Below are 14,458 nucleotides of genomic sequence, written 5' to 3'. Positions count from 1 at the left end.
ACAGGTAAACAGAAAAAAATGTTCAGCTCTATTGTCTCCTGTTTACCTACTATTGGTTTTTTGTTTGTAGTTTCGTTGTTGTTGTTGTAATCAACAAAATTGTTGAAGACACCTAGTTGTTTATACCACCGGTGTAGCCAAAATGTCCATAACGAAACAAAGGAAGCACCTAATCCATAATATGAATAAAGGTCTTAAGGTTTCACTAATTAAGGTCGAATTTTAAGCGCCGGGCTAACAGTAATGAAATATTTCATTTAATTTTACTTCGTACGGGTTTTTGTAATTACATCTATAATTAATGATCTCTGATTTTATTAATTACGCACTACCACAAGAATTATCCACATGCACCAAAATCATAGGCTTAATTTTTTAAATGTTATTATTTGTTTTGTTTGCGTAGTCAATAATTTTTCTATCAATCTATCAATGGCTATTCCTTTCCTTGTTACATCTGCTGTTAAGTGGCTATCGGTGTCCATACACAACCTGAATTATATTACCCACCTTGAAGCATTTGAAGTGTTAATAATATTGTATAAAGGGGGGAAGGATCAGGACGTCTTAAACTATGATGGGGCCCTTGGACACACAAGAATTTGAGGCCCTTTTGGAAAGTAAAAAAAGCGAATTATAATAACATTTTTACTGAGTATGACACCATTTATTATAGGTAATCAAATACAGTATGATATAATATGTCATTAATGATATTAGAATGCTGCTGGTTTTTTGGTTACAATTTCGATAACGGTTTCTTTCGGGGTGTCTGTTGAGCAAAATCTTCTATTATAGGCATAGTGTATGCCTTGTAAATACCTTCCGATTACTGATTTGTGAAAAAAGTGTAATGTGCCCGAAAAAATGTTTCGAGGATAAACGTGTGAGAGAAATTGTCGGTCTTTCGGGGCCCCCTGAGAATGGGGGCCCTGGGCACGGGCCCCGTGTGCCCTTATGGTAAAGACGGTATTGGGAAGGACCTCTTGTGAGTTCGCGCGGATAGATACCACCGCCCTGCCTATTTCTGCCGTGAAGCAGTAATGCGTTTCGGTTCGAAGGGTGGGGCAGCCGTTGTAACTATACTTGAGACCTATATCAAGGCGGGTGGCGCATTTATGTTGTAGATGTCTATGGGCTCTAGTAACCACTTAACACCAGGTGGGCTGTAAGCTCGTCCACTCATCTAAGCAATAAAAAAAAGAACTATGGGGTGGAAGTTTCAGTCAATTGAATAATGACGTTAATGTTTATGACATTCTATCACGTTCTATTTGAACTTCGTGTCTATTTCCGGTGTAATTTAATCTATGTGAAACAGTCAGTGAAGCTTATTACCAATAAAATAAACATTCAGACAACATTCCGCCCCTAAGTTGATCTAGCTTTGTAAATAAGTGACATGAAAAGGCTATGCCAGCGTTACCGAGCGAGTAGGTGAGCTCACGGGGCTCAACCTGTGGACATTGCTTACACTTGCCCTAGCAAGAGCTGTGCTTCGCAGAATCTACCACCGGATCGGAAACGCGACCCACTGAGAAGATCCGGCGAGAAACTCAGTGGGCTGTGTCTGAGGGTTAATTTACTCGTCGAACTCTTATGTTTAATGCAATTCTAAAAGATGGAATTTGTCATATCATGTTTAAAGTTTCTCGGTTTATGTGTATAAGTACAAGACTATGGTTTCAGCATAATACGTAATAATAATAATTTCATCATCATCATCATCAACAGCCCACAGTCATCCACTGCTGGACATAGGCCTCTCCCAATCCACACCACTGAGCCCGGTCTGCGGCTCTCCTCATCCACTTCTTGCCGGCCACCGTGCGGAGGTCATCGCACCACCTAGCCAGGGGGCGTCCCACGTTACGTCTTCCGTTGGGCGGTCTCCACTCGAGAATAATAATAATTTATTAATCATATACTCAATTCCCTTAACGCTGATCGTTAATGTTAAAAACTCGAAAATCCTATGTAGACAAGTGATGGAAGGTTTTATGGAGGCCCTTAGTTCTCCCAGAAATGATGTAATTTGCGAATGCGATTGATTGATGACAGTGTAAATAAGGTCCGCGTAAAATATTCACGAGCCATACAACAAAGCTCATATTTAAACCAGTGCCGTCACTCTGTGAATGCGACTGTTTTCCGGGCGACCTCAGCGCAGGTTTTCCACCATCCACATTTCAGTCATCGTTTGAGAGTCGGAGGGCGCACACGCGGCGATCATCTCTCAACTCTCGGAGCGTAACACTTTATTTTAGTTCAAATAAAATATAATGTTGTATTCATATTTTAAAGTTGTTTGATTGGTTTCGTGTAGAGTCAGTCAGTTTTTGTTGTTGTCGTGAGTGTTGTGTTTTGTTGACAGTAAGTTAAGTCGTAAACTTTTTTATTCGTGTTTAAGCACTTGACCCGCGTTTACAGCTGACATCTTTATACCGGGATGTAAATGTGAGTAATTAATGATTTTTAAGGCCATTTTATGAGCGTTTGGACTTAATGAAACGTATTCATTTAGAGAGGACATTGATACATTTTCAGGGCTACCGTAGGAAATTCTATACGTATTTTGATAAGCTTCATCGTTGTAAAAATAAGGAATTTCCTACTGTTTTTCAAAATGTTGGGCACAGAGAAGGGATGCTCATTATAATTAAATCTAAATAAAATAAAACAAAAATTACGTCGAGTGTGCAATGGTCCCCTCAAACTACTCCTCTTCTACTGTTTTACTGCTGGTAGGATCTCTTTTGAGTCCGCACGGGTAGGTACCAAAAACCTGCTTATTTCTGCCGTGAAGCAGTAATGGGTTTCGGTTTGAAGGGTAGGGCAGCCGTTGTAACTATACTTGAGACCTTCGAACTTATATCCAAGGTGGGTGGCGCATTTACGTTGTAGATGTCTATGGGCTCCAGTGACCACTTAACACCAGGTGAGCTGGTCATCCACCAATCTAAGCAATAAAATAAAATAAAAAAAGGTTGCATAATCCCTATTTCAAGTACTGGTGGTCAGCATATTTTAAACGCACGACGAAACAGCTCTTACTTATCAGCTGCTTGAATTTGAGTACACACCGAAAAAGGTCTATGGAATTATAGATAAACCTGATCTCACAGGTAGACTGGTGCCAGAGGAATCCGCCATATCCTTTTTACCAGCCCACCTGCAGTAGTGCCTACCTGCAAGTCGTCGTGGCCTAAAAGATAAGACGTCTGGTGTATTCATTCGTATGTAGCGATGCACCGGTGTTCGAATCTCAGGCGGGTACCAACTTTTCCAATGAACTACGTACTTAACAAATGTTCACGATTGACTTCAACGGTGAAGGAATAACATCGTGTAATAAAAATCAAACCCGCAAAATTTTATTTTATTTATTAAATTTGCGTAATTACTGCTGGTAGGACGTTTAGTGAGTTTGTACGGGTAGGCACCACCACCCTGCCTATTTTTGTCGTGAAGCAGTAATACGTTTCGGTTTGAAGGGCGGGGCAGCCGTTCTACTGTAAAAACTGAGACTTAGAACTCATGTTTCAAGGTGGGTCGTGGCATTTACATTGTGGATGCTCCAGTAACCATTTAATACCAGGTGCGCTGTGAGCTCATTCAAATAAAGCAATAAAATTTTAATAAATAAAAAGTCGTCAGAGGAAAGTTAGTTCAAACTGTGTGAAACTGCTTTGTGCATAGAAACCTTCATATTGCTGAGGTCCTTAGATGACCAAAACCACGATTGGCAAGGGTAGACGGCATCACCTTACCGAGAAGAAATTATGTGTTCGAAGGGTCTAATGTGGACAGATCTCTATACTCTCGTATAGAATTTAACAAGTAATACTGCCTCACTCACACTTGGAGTTGAGTACTTGAGTACGGCGCACTTGTACCAGTAATAATTGGAGCCCATGGGCGTCTCAAGACGAATGCTATCACGAAACTTGAGACATTCAGGTCTATTTTGTATTGTATAAAGGCTGCATCATTCTTCCACCGGAGCACATGGATGAATGCGGCAGATGGTCGTACCTGACGTGTAGGCTTACCATCCGCACTTGAAGTCGTCGTGGCCTAAAGGATAAGACATCCGGTGCATTTGTATGTAGCGATGCACCGATGTTCGAATGCCGCAGGCGGGTACCAATTTTTCTAATGAAATACGTACTTAACAATTGTTCACGATTGACTTCCACGGTGAAGGAATAGCATTGTGTAATAAAAATCAAACCCGCAAAATTATAATTTGCGTAATTACTGGTGGTAGGACCTCTTATGAGTCTGCACGGGTAGGTACCACCGCCCCGCCTATTTCTGCCATGAAGCAGTAATGCGTTTCGGTTTGAAGGGTGGGGCAGCCGTTGTAACTATACTGAGACCTTAGAACTTATATCTCAAGGTGGGTGGCGCATTTACGTTGTAGATGTCTATGGGCTCCAGTAACCACTTAATATCAGGTGGGCTGTGAGCTCGTCCACCCATCTAAGCAATAAAAAAAAATCTCTTTTTATTTCGTGCAGGGAGTCAAACCTCATAAGAAGTGTCCACGCCTGAGGTGCGCGCAGGGTATGTGGGACTTGACGGTCTGCAGATGTTAGGAGCAGACCGTGGGCCCAAAGATGTGTTAAAGCTCAATTCCACTGTTTTAAGGCTCCACCCCACTCCCTCCTAAGCCACTCCCCTTGCACTCTATCATCCGGCGTCCAATCTCCGTCTGGGTTCGGGAGCCGGGCAGAGTAGTAGAGGTGTTCTCGCGATTAACACTACAACCAGACTCGCGGCGTCACCCTGAGGACGTCCGACAAGTCGTCGAGGCGATTGTCGACGAATACCGTCATGGTCCCCGTGGCCCCTACGATAGTCCGTCAGGCCGCCCGGGCGATGTCGCTGGTGTTTCGGGATACCCCGCTGGGTCAAAACCAGTCACTTTCCACACTAGCAAAAATTAATAATGACATAAGGAATAATTTTGAAAAGTCTGCGGGTTTGTTTTCATTACATTTCATTACATTTTATTATTTTTCGGTAGTAGATCGCGAACATGGCGCGTAAGGCAAGGCACGTATTTCTATTACAAAAGTTGGTACCTGCCTGCGGGATATTAATTTCAGCACCGCTGTATCTCTCGATCCACCGGGCGACACACTCGACACTCTCTCCTATCTAGTTATATTTTTGCTAAGATGACTTTAACAATTATTATGGATGCGTGCAATGTTTGCATGCGAACGTAAAGTACGTACTCAGAACTTGGGGTCACATAATAGAGTATATTTAATACGCTTTTATTAGCTTCATATAGATATAACGGAACCTTTGATCATGATTTTAACCCCCTTCAAAACGTTTCGGATAATCTCGAAATTTGTAAGAATCCTACGATACTTTTTTTTATTACCCTTGTAGGCAGACGAGCATACGGCCTACCGGTGTGTGGTTGTTGTCAACCATGGACTTCAGCAATCCCAGGGGCAGAGTCAAGCCGCTACCTACATAACAGGGAAACAGGGATACAGGAAAAAAAATCTACTTTTGCAAATATTATTAAGTGGTCATTCAAATTAACAAAACAAAATGGCAATTCAACCGCCGTCTTTGTCGACTCTTGCAAGAATTTAAAGAAATTTTATTGCATTCTTTCATTCACCGCACGGGCTGGTACTGGATACCACGGTCCTCACAATTTCCGCTGCTCATCAGATATTACTTGCGGTTCGCAAATAGCCTTTGTGAAGTAGAATGGAAACTTGTGAATCTCTACAGGTAAGTTTGTAGTTAACCGAAGCGACTAGGTTGGACGTACGGACGTTTGTCAATTCTTTTTTAATGAATACGATTTCGACTATATAAATCAAATTGTAATATTTTTTACTAATATTTTTACTTGCTTTGGAATGGGCTACCTTGCTCGGTGTTTCCTGAGCGCTATATGGCCTTCTTCAAACGAGGCTTGTGGAAAGTACTTAACGGTAGGTAGAGGCTTGGGTCTGCCCCTGGCATGGCTGACGTCCGTGGGTGACGGTAACCACTCACCATCAGATGGGCCGTATGCTCATCTGCCTGCAAGGGCAATAAAAAAAAAAACAAAAAAAAAACTGGCACAATTATGTTAATTACGGTTTATGGGGCACACTAGTGAACCCGCCCTAGTAACTAATTACCGCCGATTGTTATATGCGTCGTGAGCTGCCCATACGTTACAGTAAAATTGATTGGATTGAACTTCGTGGTCATTTCTCAAAGTGGATGGCAGCTTTCACATCGCACGTCCTCGCTTACGAATGATACAAACACGACATCTAAATTCACAGCTCACCGTTACGTAACAAATTGGAGTTTTAGAGATCAGTTCCAATATAAATGTATACAGATATTTCTATCCAACCCCGCCGTCATTTCTGAATACATCAAACGGAAGTCTTGAAAAAGAAAAAAAAACGTAGCCGATGACACGGAAAAATAAATCGTGTTTCGTTTCCGATATCAACGCTTTTCGCGTTCGAAGCCATTTTTTTTTTGTCTTTGGGACATTTGACCTAATATCCGACATGATGATAAGGTGTACTACCGACAAACGGTTTTTGGGTGTATATGAGATGACGAGCTCACCTCCTACGCCGTTTACCTGATGCTGAACGGTTACCAGAATCCGTAGACGCCTTAAAGGTATTGGATTATGTCAAAAAGGATACGCGAGGAAAGGTTCCGAATGTCGAAGCCAAAAGTGCCAAGGAGTCGAATAACGGCAAGAAAAAGAAGACAACATCTTGAGTGCAAAAATGAAAGTACCAATTGCTTTGATAAAGCTTCACATTGCACTGGAGTATTTAATAGTAAGACAACGGGCGTCGGCGTGCTTGGCCTCACAAAACGCCATACCAGTTAATTATTCTCTAAACTTAACTTATATATATTTTATCACGGCTACCCCACCCAGCCCTCATACGAAACAATTGAGATATATGTAGATGGGTGAAAACATTCACTTAACATGAGCTGAGCCGTGAGCTTGTTTACCCAACAATGCAATAAAGATGTCGCTTTGAGTCTGTGAAATATGTTAGTGCACGCCTTAAGCAACTGTCTATCAAAAAAAGGATAACATAAATCTAATTAATAGAACTCCAACATTTTGTGAGCCTGCAAGGACCACTGTTGAATGTTCCTGTCGCGAACAGATCGAATACTAAGGCTATTCCTTATTCCAATTCTGGACCTCATGTTTCAAAGTACGTGGATGGTATATCGTTTTTTTTATTGCCTCATGGTAAGTGGTTACCGTCGCTCATGGATGTCAGCAATGCCAGGGGCAGAGCCAATCCACTGCCTACCGCTTAATACTCTCCACAAGCCTCGTTTGAAGAAGGACATGTCATAGCGCTCGGGAAACACCGTGGAGGGGAGCTCATTCCAAAGCCGGATGGTACGTGGCAGAAAAGATTTCTGGCAACGCACTGTGGATGACCGCAGTGGCTCCAGGTAGTATGGATGAACTCTACTCCGGTGGCGGGCGGTGCGATACTAAAAACGTGATGATGGCATCATCTCAAACAGTTCCTCGTTGTGTTATTATTAAACAATTGAATTTGTATTTCTAGTAATGATAGCAAAATAAACTGTGAGCAAAGCCTGGATTTCAAACTTAATTGACCAGAGGCTTAACTGAGCAAAATCTTTTTTGTATTTGCATATCCAATTTGAATATTAAATTTAATGTTGCATTAATTCTGAGTAAAATGACGTTCTTGACAGGGTTTCAGTGATGAACATATCAGAAGATGGCTTCTTGTATACAAATAATAATATTCTCTGTCAAGAGCGGCATGTGTAAATAAATGTCTCCGAGTTCAAAGGCTACGGAATCGTATTGAGAGTGTGGATTATATTACAAAGCTGATACATTGATTGAGTTCAAACCTTTATTGATATTACTGGTGGTAGGACCTCTTGTGAGTCCGCATTCTGCCTATTTCTGCCGTGAAGCAGTAATGCGTTGCGGTTTGAAGGATGGTGCAGCAGTTGTAACTATACTTGAGACCTTAGAACTTATATTTCAAGGTGGGTGGCGCATTTTCGTTGTAGATGTCTATGGGCTCCAGTAACAACTTAACACCAGTTGGGCTGTGAGATCGTCCACCCATCTGCTTAGATAAAGAAAAACACGAACACTGTGTTTTTCTCACTTTTCATTTATTAAATATTTGTAATTTTTCCCAAAAGACCGGTGAGACTGACGCAATTCGCAGGTTTAGAGATAAGCTTAAAAGCGTATAAACAGCAATCTTCGAAGTAAATGCGTATTATCTTTTCATTCTTAATGTATATTGAGTGGCGGCGACAACGCTCGGACCATTCATTTTACTGTCTTGCGTCCATTGAAGTGCTGTTTATCTTTGCATATTCATATTTTTATTGGATATTATTTCATCATTGTCATTTGATGTTTGGCAATATAATTCGTGTCTTTACAGGGACGTAGCATTAGATGCAGCGTGTTCAGTGATTTTTTATTGTGTTTGCGTACGGTCAGACTAGCAATATTATCAACTCCGGTAGACAAGCTAACTTGAACGTTATTGAACTTCTTTCATTAAGCCGAAGTTTCAAATGAAGATTCCATCTAATTCTCAATTGCAATGGAATACCTTCTGGTCGTGCTCTTCAAGTCAGAACGTATGATTTCGTTCCGTCAGAAAAAGGCAGAGGAGTGAACCATTGTAAGCGTTTTACCCAGTGGAGGGCTCTTGAGTCCGTCCTTCGCAATAAATAATACCCGGCATAAGTCCTTAAGGGGTCTCGGGAAACGACCTATGAATATATTTTGTTTCTTTTTTATTATTATGTGAGGCAGGCAAAAACTTTTTCTAAATGTTATTATTAATTCATATTTGGAAAATTAAGTATGATATTTACTCGACTTGGACAATGGAGGTGTTTGATTGTAATAGTTTATTTGTTCACTCATGGCAAAGACTTCGGACATTCCGCATTCTCGTGAATTCTTCTAATTTTCCTCCAAAAAAATATTTTTTTTATTGCCTATGTCGGTGGACGAGCCCACACCAGGGTTTAAGTGGTTACCGGAGCCCATAGACATCTACAACGTTAAGGCCGCCACCCACCTTGAGATATGAGTTCTAAGGTCTCAGTTACAACGGCTGCCCCAACCTTCAAACCGAAACGCATTACTGCTTCACTACAGAAATAGGCAGGCAGGGTAGTGGTACCTACCCGTGCGAACCCAGTAAAGTTGAGTCAAGTTGCATAAAAATTTATGGATCTCGACCAAGGTTCATTGTGAATTCTGTTAAACGTATAAAATACAAAAAAAATCGTAAATTTCAATTATAAACGTGCGTAAGTCGTCGTGGCCTAAAGGATAAGACGTCCGGTGCATTCGTATGTAGCGATGCACCGGCGTTCGAATCCCGCAGGCGGGTACCAATTTTTCTAATGAAATACGTACTTAACAAATGTTCACGATTTACTTCCACGGTGAAGGAATAATAAATAACATCGTGTAATAAAAATCAAACCCACAAAATTATATAATTTGCGTTATTACTGGTGGTAGGACCTCTTGTGAGTCCGCGCGGGTGGGTACAACAACTCTGCCTATTTCTGCCGTGAAGCAGTAATGCGTTTCGGCGGGCAGCCGTTGAAACTATACTTGAGACCTTAGAACTTATATCTCAAGATGTGTGGCGCATTTAGGTTGTAGATGTCTATGGGCTCTGTTGTGTATTGAAACTTCAGAGTACCGTTGACAACTGTTTATTAATTACTGTCAATATACCCTCAACATCTTTCCCTTTTACAATATAAGTGTGTTACAAGATAAACATAAAATCAGAGGTTAATTATTATTAATTGCATTCTGCTTAGTTCTACTACGAGTAGTAGGCGGATAAATATGAGGTGATGAAGGTGATGACAAAGTACTCGGTTCGTACACTGAACCATCCTCATCCACACTCATCTCATATTCTCCCCCACTTGACTCGTCTGATACGATCACTATTGTGCCGCGCCGACCATTCTTCAGCTTTTCCACAACATTAGGTTTCTCATCAGGCATATTTTTAATTAAATGTCGGCGATTACGTCGATATATACCTAATTTGTTTTTTACAATGTATGAACGCGGTGCAGATACCTTGCCTACGACAGTGCCGCGCATTCGTTCATTATTATGTTCTAACATAATTACATCATCGCCGACACTTAGCTCCGGCTGCTCTTTACAATGTTGGTCATAATACATTTTACTTTTTAATTGTTTTTCTATTATTGTTTTATGCTGTTGCTGATCATTACAATTATAACGTTTTAACAAATCTGGATGAACTGGTAATCTACAATTTAATCTCCGTCCCATTAACAGTTGTGCGGGAGAATTCAAATTTTCTCGCGACGTGTTATTATAGCTCAATAGATTCAAATAAAAATCTGTTCTACTGTCTATTGATTTTTTTAACATTTTCTTTATAGTTTGTACTGACCTCTCACTCTTGCCGTTTGATTGTGCGTAATACGGTGATGAAGTAATATGATTGAAGCCCCACTCTTCTGCGAACTTTTTCAAATTTCGAGAAGAATATTGGGGACCGTTATCGCTAACAACCGTTTCCGGAATGCCATAGCGAGCAAAGTTCTGTTTTAATTCTTTTATAACAGAGTTTGACGACGTATCTCTTAACTGTGAGACTTCAATAAATCCCGAATAGTAATCCACTAAAATCAAGTAATGTTTTTTTCCGTACTCGAATAGATCATTACCAACTTTGTTCCATGGCAGTTTCGGAACAGTTATCGGAATCATGGGCTCTTTACTTGGTTTATTTGAATTCTCCTGACAAACCTAACATTTTTTAATATATGATTCTATGTCATTCGATATACCTGGCCAGAACAGTACCTCACGTGCGCGTCTTTTACAACGATCTATCCCTAGGTGGCCGTCATGAATTATTTTTAACATTTCAGTTTTAAGCGAGTTAGGTATCAATACCTGTTTATCTTTAAAAATTACTCCGTCAACAGAGTACAGCTCGCACTTTTTCCGTATCTACTTTCATTCCGTCTGTCATCCCACCGCTGTCACCATGTTGTGTATTGAAACTTCAGAGTACCGTTGACAACTGTTTATTAATTACTGTCAATATACCCTCAACAGGCTCCAGTAACCACTTAACACCAGGTGGGCTGTGAGCTCGTCCACCCATCTAAGCAATAAAAAAAAAGTATTATTAATGTGCATATTATTCGTCTATCAACATTTTCGTAGCGCTTATAGCGTGTCCAGCAATAACAATGGGATGAATAGCATATTGTTATACAAGCGTACGCCGCGTTCACGACTCACTTCCCGTTCTAAATTGGCATTAATTACTATTGATTGTTTTGTTATGTTTAATCAAGTTGAAAGTTTTCCACAGTTGCTAATGGACAGCAACACAGCACGACAGGGAACGAGTGAGCCGTTGTCTAACGAGCGATACTTGTTTAGATTCATGCGCTCGCCTTACTGCGTAAACTAATTAATCTAATATATTAATACAGTATAAATGATACCTTTGTGTTCCAATAACAATATCTAGTTTAGATTGAATATTTTATTTTTATCTTAGTAACACTAGCTTATTTCATAACAGTATAATTTTGACAACATTCTTTAATTCCGCTTATGAGTTCATAGAAATATTCAATACATATTTTCGTTATAATGCTATTGATAGAGCTCACGGTCCACGCGATGTAAGTGGTCACTAGAGTCCACAGATAATACAATGTGAATGCAGCCACCTATTTTAACTGACTGACCGTTCAAATCGAAACGCAATACTGAAATACGCAGGGCGGTGGTACCTTACCGCACTATAAGCATTTATATAAGCTATGAACAACATTCTGTCAACTGATGACGACACCCGCTCAATGAAAGAACCTACGTTTGCGTTGGTCGGACCAAATAAATATGGTTTTATGTTCTGTGCCTTGCAGTGTGTTACTAATGTTTGAGCTTTCAAATCTAACCTCCTGAATCCATTGAAAACAAATATGTGTCGATGTGTGTCGTATATAATGCAGCCGAGACCACTCTACTGATTTTATTTATTTATTTATCGCCCGAGAGTCGGAGATGTTAGGGTTGAAAGTTTATTTTTATTTTTTTATTGCTTAGATTGGTGGAAGGACTCACAGTCCACCTGGTGTTAAGTGGTTACTGGAGCCCATAGACATCTACAACGTTAATGCGCCACCCACGTTGAAATATAAGTTCTAAAGTCTCAGTTTAGTTACAACGGCTGCCCTACCCTTCGAACCGAAACGCAATATTGCTTCACGGCTGAAATAGGCGGGGTTGTGGTACCTACCTGTGGGGACTCACAAGAGGTCCTACCACCAGAGATAAACTATATTGAACGAACTGATCGTTCAATGATTGAGAATATAAAGTTATAGTGTTGCTCACAATATACACAAATGAGAAAGAAAGAAAGAAGCATTTCGGGAGCAGTTAGAGAGATATGGGCGCAAATGTGTATGAGCTTTATATCAAGATAGAGCCTAGTCATTCTGAATTCATTCACGACACATCGCGAAAGCTCATCGGATTCCTGCTGTAAGCTCGTGTAGACATGCAATAAAAGCTTTCGATCCATTCCTAGTGACCTGGTTCGTCTCATCGGCATCTTAATGAAACATTCTAAAAACTTTCCTCCGGAATACGATATTGTTTGTGGAACATCAATCATTTGATTTATCGATCATATAAACATAAAAAGCTGAGAATGAAGTTATTTTAAAAGTTCATATTTTTGTTAACACTAAAATAAAATTGGAATGCTCATTAACGACATTCTGAATTTGTTCAAAATATAATATTGTGAAAGCTCGGATTCCTTTTATAAGCTCGTAAGATATGAAAATAAAATCTACTAAAAGTTTTGAAGTTTCATATGTTTATTCCTGTAGATGAATGAGTGGAGAGTCAGTGAATATGGATGAACGCTCTACCTGGTATAAAGTGGTTACCGTAGTCCATAGACATCACCACATAAAGCCATCAACCACTCAGAGGCATGAGGTTAAAATCTCAATTGTCTCATATAGCTGTCTCGCTCTTCAGGTAGGAACGCGTGGCTAGTTCACGGTAGAGAGTGGCAGGATGGAGATACCTGTATGTCCTCAGGATACGTCAGCGCGGGCTATTAACCTACTAGCATAGTATTATCTTAATCATTCGCGAGTCGCAGACATAATTAGAGCCACGTTTACGGGTCGATCTCGCGTGTACCGATGATGACCGAGCTTTGTTCGGTTTTTTTTTTATAACGCCATCTTGTTGTGTCTTTAAAGCGGTTAGTTGCCCTCAATTAAGAAAAATAGTATTATTATTCGCCAATAGATGTCGGGGAGAGTTGATTATTGAAAACACGAATAAAACAACATTTTCTGAAAATAAATCATAGCTAGATGGATTTATCGCCCCCGAAATCCCCTGTAGGTATACTAAATTTTATGAAAATCGTTGGAGCCGTTTCAGAGATTCAGATTATATAAGAATTGCTCGTTTATTTATTTTATTTTTTATTTATTTATTTATGTACACACAGAAAAGGTTTAAAGGTATAATAATATATAAGGTTATACTTATTAACAATTTACAATAAGTTGAGGCCTCTAATTATTTCAATAATTTCATTTGTATCTAATCATGGAATTAAAGATAACAATTTTTGAGATTTGCACAATAATATGATTTTTTTGTTTTTTTTTTTTATTGCCTTTGTAGGCAGACGAGCATACGGCCCACCTGATGGTGAGTGGTTACCGTCGCCCATGGACTTCAGCAATGCCAAGGGCAGAGTCAAGCCGCTGCCTACCGCAAATTCATTTAGCTCCGTTGTCATTTGAAACTCCATAAAGTGATACTAAATTAAAAAAGTCAAACTAAACGAACACGATCTTCTTAGCGGGTCGCGGTTTTGATCCGGTAGTACAATCAGGTGGGGGGCAGCCACACTTGTGTTAAGTCCCCCTGGGAAGCCCTCGGGCAACTGTCGATCGCTGGTAAGTTTTAACAAACTGTCCTCTTTTGACTAAGCCCTTCAGCTCACCCTCCCGTCTTAGTACATCTAGAGTCTTCGACCCACCAACGCTAATTGAATACAAAAAAATCCTGCAAAAGAATGAGGTAAAAATACGTCTGAAGGTTTTAGTGTTATCGTGTGTGAGCTGCACACGTTTATTTGTTAAATAATTAAACTTATTCGATTTTGAGGGAGAAAGCTCAGCTGGTGGTCTAGAAATAAAACTACGGGATAAACACATACGAATTCTTTCAATACTTTTGTAGTTTTTGTTATCATTGTTAATGACAGATTAACGAGGCAACGAAAAGCTCATGAAGTGACGTCATGACACCACCTGGTCCGAAGAATTAGTTTTT

At 40.1% G+C, this 14,458-nt stretch overlaps 1 protein-coding gene across 4 annotated transcripts in view; it reads left to right on the top strand.

The window, feature by feature from the left end:
* The first annotated feature begins 2,187 nt into the window (after positions 1-2,187).
* Positions 2,188-14,458, top strand: part of Alstr (allatostatin receptor) — a 104,223-nt gene continuing 91,952 nt past the window's right edge. The window contains exon 1 of one of the 4 annotated variants that reach the window (XM_062673201.1): positions 2,188-2,457. The gene's annotated coding sequence lies outside the window, so the exon portion shown is untranslated. 4 annotated transcript variants of the gene reach the window in all.

Source organism: Bombyx mori, chromosome 17, assembly GCF_030269925.1.
Source record: "Bombyx mori chromosome 17, ASM3026992v2".
Classification (NCBI taxonomy): Eukaryota; Metazoa; Arthropoda; class Insecta; order Lepidoptera; family Bombycidae; genus Bombyx; species Bombyx mori.
The sequence above is the reverse complement of the archived record's forward strand: the minus strand, read 5'-3'. Positions and strand labels throughout refer to the sequence as shown.